Raw genomic sequence first — 6,000 nt, 5'->3', positions numbered from 1 at the left:
CATCTCAACAACAGCCGATATAAAACCCAAATACTTTAGCAAGTTCTACATGACCAGAGCTGTTCCTGCAGAATAAATGGTGCTGTCGATGACTTCCTGGCTTATCATATCTGCTTGCAGGCCAGTGGAAAGGTAGATAACCGACCAAAATCTAAAGCCCCAAATGTTGAGCTTCAAATGGCCACAGAACAGATGTGCAAAGCAGCTGCCTGGTTGTTGTGGCCTGAACGTAAGCAGGCTTTAGGGAGGCTTAGCAGCTTATGGACTCTACTCCATCAGCATATCCTGCTAGAATGCCAAGCCTTCGGCACTCTAAGCTGCAGTGCATGTAGAAAACCATATTCTGATAGGCTGATGTTGGAGGAAGACCTGCAAGAAGATAGGTTCCTGGTAGGCCCTTCATTAGAGACCTCCACCCCACCTCTTGAATGTCTTGATGCCGTTGCTATTGTCTGTTCTTGACTTCCTCAGAGCTGAATTGGTACAGTGGCAACCAGTCAGATTGGCTCCATTAACGCAGTGGCTGATAAAATCGGTAGTATTTCACTTCCACACAAGGTAAGTAGAAGCCCCTATGATGCCCACAACCAAGACACACTAGGCCTTGTTCCCTTCTGCTCATGATTATTAGCAACGGGTATCCAGAGGTGTACCGCTTTTGACTTTGTAGGAGCAGACCTCCTAACAGCTGTTCATGAACTAACTCAACTTGGCAATCAAGAACAACTGTATGACTTTCCAGGTTTTCTTTTCCTTTCTGATCTTTTTTCCCATTCTGGATCCTGTCCTTTGAATCAACCAGTAAATACTCTAAATCAGGGGTGAAATCCAACAGGTTCTGACAGGTTCTGGAGAACCGGTAGTGGAAATTTTGAGCAGTTTGGAGAACCGGTAGCGGAAATTTTGAGTAGTTTGGAGAACCGGCAAATACCACCTCTGGCTGGCCCCAGAGTGGGGTGGGAATGGAGATTTTGCAATATCCTTCCCTCCAGGAGTGGGGAGGGAATGGGAATTTTGCAGTATCCTTCCGCTGGAGTGGGGTGGGAATGGAGATTTTGCAGTATCCTTCCCCTGTCACGCCTACCATGCCTACCAAGCCACGCCCACAGAACCGGTAGTAAAAAAATTTGGATTTCACCACTGCTCTAAATTCAGAAAGAACAGCAGCACAGGGAGAAAAAGGGATGAAACCAATCCAAAACGTGTTTTCTGTTGCAACCCCATAAGACGCTTTAGATGCTTTGTTATTTCTGCCCCTTTTATGACCTTGACCACTAGGTGGCAGTGTGCACTTTGCTAAGCAGAGCAAATAGTAGTCAAGAACATAAGGTTTCAACTCCATTGAACTGAAATTATCATATTTGTGAGAAGATATACATAATGACACATTATTAGAAACAGCCAGGGGTGGATTCTAAATTTTTTTACTACCGGTTCTGTGGGCGTGGCTTATTTTGTGGGCACGGCTTGATGGTCATGTGACAATTCTTTAGGATTTAGCAGAGGTACTGGTCTACCAGGCTTTTAACTGCTTGCAGAGCTGTACCGGTCTACCCATTTGTTTTTGGAGGCACCGGTCTACCCATTTATTTTTGCAGGCACCGGTCTACTCATTTATTTTTGGAGGCACCGGTCTACCACCACACTGCCTTTTAACACTGATCAGCTATAGGGAGGCCCTTTGAAGCCCCATGGCACAAGTTTAAACAGTTTTTTTTTCCTTCTAGCCAATCAGCTGGGACTCGGGAGGCAGCAATAAATTGGTGGTGGGGCCAAATAAAAGGTAAGAATAACACGGGGGGGCGGGGAGGGCAGAACCAGTTTGGTGACATCATATCATCACCGCTACCGGCTTGGCGGAACTGGGCGGAACCGGGCAGAACCGGGAAACAGCCCAGTATAAGGCAAGGGCAGCAAATTCAACCATACATCCACCGGTTAAAAAATGAGGGGTCCTTGGTGCTCTCTGAGTTTGGTTGTTTTCTTGGAGATGTTTCATTATCCAAACTAGGTAACATCATCAGTGCTAGGGTGGTTTGGGTAATGAAACGCCTGCAAGAAAACCACCAAGTTCAGAGAGCACCAAGGACCCCTCAATTCAAGCCTGAGCTCCAAATATTTCCCTTTATTGGTTAATTTACGATGTCATGTATGAGACCCTTGAGCAAAACGGTAGATAGCAATCCCAGTATGACCCAAATTGCAATCTCTGTTGGATTTTTTTTTTTTTAAAAACTATTCCATGCTATCGTTTATTTATTGCATTTATGTCTCACCTTTTTTTTTTTTTTTTAGGAATTTAAAGCATCACTCATATACCCCTCTCCCTTTTTATTCCTAAAACAACCCCCTATAGTACATTTTGCTGAAAGAGTAATTGACCAACGTCATTTCAGGAAAATGGGTGAAGATCAGAGGTTGTATTCAGCAGATTCTGACCAGTTCTGGAGAACCGGTAGTGGAAATTTTGAGTAGTTTGGAGAACCAGTAAACACCACCTCTGATTGTCCCCGCCCCCATCTATTCTCTGCCTCCCGAGTCCCAGCTGATCGGGAGGAAATGGGGATTTTGCAGTAACCTTCCCCTGGAGTGGAGTGGGAATGGAGATTTTACAGTATCCTTCCCCTTCCACGCCCACCAAGCCACGCCCACCAAGCCACGCCTACAGAACTGGTAGTAAAAAAAAATTGAAACCCATCACTGGTGAAATCACTCTGGGTTTCCTCCCCAATCTAACATTTTAACATGCTTGAAGTAAAATCCACTGAGTCTAATGGAGCAAACTAAGGCATTTTGCTGCTTAACTTACAGCTCTGTTTTGTTGTTCAGTCACTAAGTGGTGTCCAACTCTTTGCAACACCATGGACCACAGCACGCCAGCCCCCCCTGTTCTCCACTGTCTCCTGGAGTTTGCCCAAATTCCTGGTGTGTCCAATCTCACTTGGCCAATAAAGAATTCTAATTCTAATCTATTGCATCAATGACATTGTCTAACCATCTTTTCCTCTGCTGTCCCCTTCTCCTTTTGCCTTCAATTTTTCCCAACATCAGAGTTTCCCCACCCCCACCCCCGACTTCTCATTTGATGGCCAAAGTATTTGAGCTTCAGTTTCCATATCCGTCCTTCCAAAGAAGAAGCTGGATTTCCTTTAGGACCAATTGATTTACTTACAGCTCTACATATCTAAATGTCTATGACAGTGGTGAAATCCAATTTTTTTTACTACTGGTTCTGTGGACGTGGCTTGGTGGGCATGGTGTGGCTTGGTGGGAGTGGCAGGGGAAGGATACTGCAAAATCCACATTCCCTCCCCACTCCTGGAGGAAGGATATTGCAAAATCTCCATTCCCACCCCACTCTGGGGCCAGCCAGAGGTGGTATTTTCTGGTTCTCCGAACTACTCAAAATTTCCGCTACCAGTTCGCCAGAACCTGTCAGAACCTGCTGGATTTCACCCCTGGTTTATGGAGATTCTCCGTCATCCAGGTCATGGTTGTCTCAAAGGTGCTTTTTTTTTTCTTCCTAAGAAGCTTCTTGGATGAGAAGCAAAATGTCTTCCACGAAAAACCAGTTGCCTCTTGGGGAAAAAATTACAGCTCTACACTTTTCACTTAGGGTGATAGAAAGAATCCCTCTTGTTGGGAAACTCAGGTTTTGTGGCTGCACAGGCGGGGGGGGGGGAGGAGAGGGGAGGGAAGGAGTTTGCAGCTGTGGCTCATCATTCATGTGCTTTGACATCCACCCCATTCCGTTCCCTGCAATTAATAACAAGAGGGAGGGCTTGATGGCTTGAGCTACCCAGCAGGGAAAGTCAGCTTCGCACATGACTTGTTCCTGCAAGCGGCAGTCAACACACTGCCTTCCCGATAGCCTTCCTCCCCCCTCCCTCCCCGCCAGCCCTGGGCCTCCCTCCGGGCAGACCTATCGTTTTCTTCCAGGTTATCCTTCTCTGCATGTGTGTGCTCGCCAGATGGGGCCCATCCTGGGTGTGCCAGCTGCTTCTGAAAGGATAAGAGAATCCTTTCTTGGTATTTGGTCCTGAATTTTGCGCAGAAACCTAGCCGAGCCAAGGGACTTATCAACCTAGCCCAGCTAACTTGCTGGCGAACGACAAAGATCCAGTGCTCGGGCAGCCCTTGTGACTTTTTGCAGCTAAAATAAGGCAAGGAAGAACTGGGAAGGTTTTTTTTTTCCCTCTTCCCCCCCCCTTTCCAGAGATCTTCAAAAGGTGGAGCTGTTTGCCAGGACAGAAGTTCTGACTTTGCTGAGTTAAAAGAATTTTTAGAATCTTTTTTTTTTTCCTGGAAAAATTCTATAATTTTGCAAGAGAGTTCAAAACAAAATTCAGTCAGAAACTGAATTGAGGAACTGAATATAGCTCTAGGGCAGGGGTCAGCAATCTTAAACACTCAAAGAGACATTTGGACCCGTTTCCCACAGAAAAGAAAACACCGGGAGCCACAAAACCCTTCCCGTGCCTGACTATTTCCTGAGCAGCCACAAAACTAGCATATGTAGTTGAATTAAATGTTCTGTTTTCTTCTGAAATTTTTCTTTTCTTGGATTTAACCATGGTTGGCCTACTGGGGTCGAAAAGCTCAATAAATCGCGTGCCGGTGGGTGTCGCACATTGGCGGTTGTGACACATATTTTGAGCGACAGGGAGCCGCAGCAGAGGGGTAAAAGAGCCGCATGTGGCTCCAGAGCTGTGGTTACTGACCCCTGCTCTACGGGGGTGTTTTACAAACTTTTAAGATGCATGGACGTCAACTCCCAAAATTCCTCAGCTAGCATGCTACCTGGGAAATTCCAAGAATTGAAGTCCATATGTTTTAAAGTTGCCAAGGTTGAGAAACCCTGCTCTGAAAAGACTATAATCCTGCATTAAGCAAAGGACTATTCTGTCCATAGTGCTATGCTGCACCAAAGCCTGTATTAAGCTAATTAACATGTTATTTTTAATGTGATTGAGATGGGTTAATTGGTTCCATTGATTGAGGTTTTGTCTTGGCTGTACCCCATTTTGGAACAGGCTTTCTGAGATTATTACTCAGAAAACAAGGATGACCTTCTAAACATTTTATCTCTCTGTCCTTTTCCAGATCAAATATTTGTGATCAGAACTGGTTACTAATAATCCAGTACAGTAGGGATTTTACAGAGGCTAGGAAAGTTTGTTTCACCTTTAGGTTGTTTAAATTGTTTTATTTAAATAATTTTTTCTATATTTGTCTTTTTAAAAGTGGAATATAAATGCAAAAAGCCATTTTAAAATAAAAAGTAGAATAAGAACAACCTATGGAAAACAAATGGGACAGAAAGGCCAACACTAAAAGTTGAATTTTTAATAAAGGTATCTTAATAAAGGTACAAAAGATATCAGCATTTAGGACCTGGGATACTGCAAAAGGTGTTTTTATTTTTTTTCAAAGTCAGGTGTTTTAATGCTGATGCTTTGCATTATTGTAATAGTTTAATTTTTGTCTTAACTGGGGTTTATTTAAAAAAAAACATGGTTAAGCAAATTGTAGCCTAGCCCAATTACACATAGTTAGTATAATTCTCAACACTGCTGAGTAGAAGCTAAATGACTACATTGATTTTGTAATAAAGGAAATGACAGCTAAATTGGCCTTTCAGCTAATAGTTTTAAATTAAGCACTATTCCTCTAATGCAACAGTGGATTGGATATCTAAGATTACAGTCGCCAAAGAAAATATGAAGTCGGTAAACAGCTGCACAATGCTCTTATCTAATGCCATTCCAAAATCTATCTTTTCTTCTGAATGTTTATATAAACTGGAATAAAATTTAATATTATTTTAATGGCATCAGAGACAGTGTTATACATTAAAACAGGAGTCTCTAACCTTGGCAAATTTAAGACTTGTGGACTTCAACTCCCAGAATTCCCCAGCCAGTACTGGGGAATTCTGGGAGTTGAAGTCCACAAGTCTTAAACTTGCCAAGATAGGACACCACTGAACTAAAAATGGGA

Source organism: Pantherophis guttatus, chromosome 10 (assembly GCF_059756535.1).
Source record: "Pantherophis guttatus breed Tessera chromosome 10, ASM5975653v1, whole genome shotgun sequence".
NCBI lineage: Eukaryota > Metazoa > Chordata > Lepidosauria > Squamata > Colubridae > Pantherophis > Pantherophis guttatus.
Note: the sequence above shows the minus strand (reverse complement) of the source record.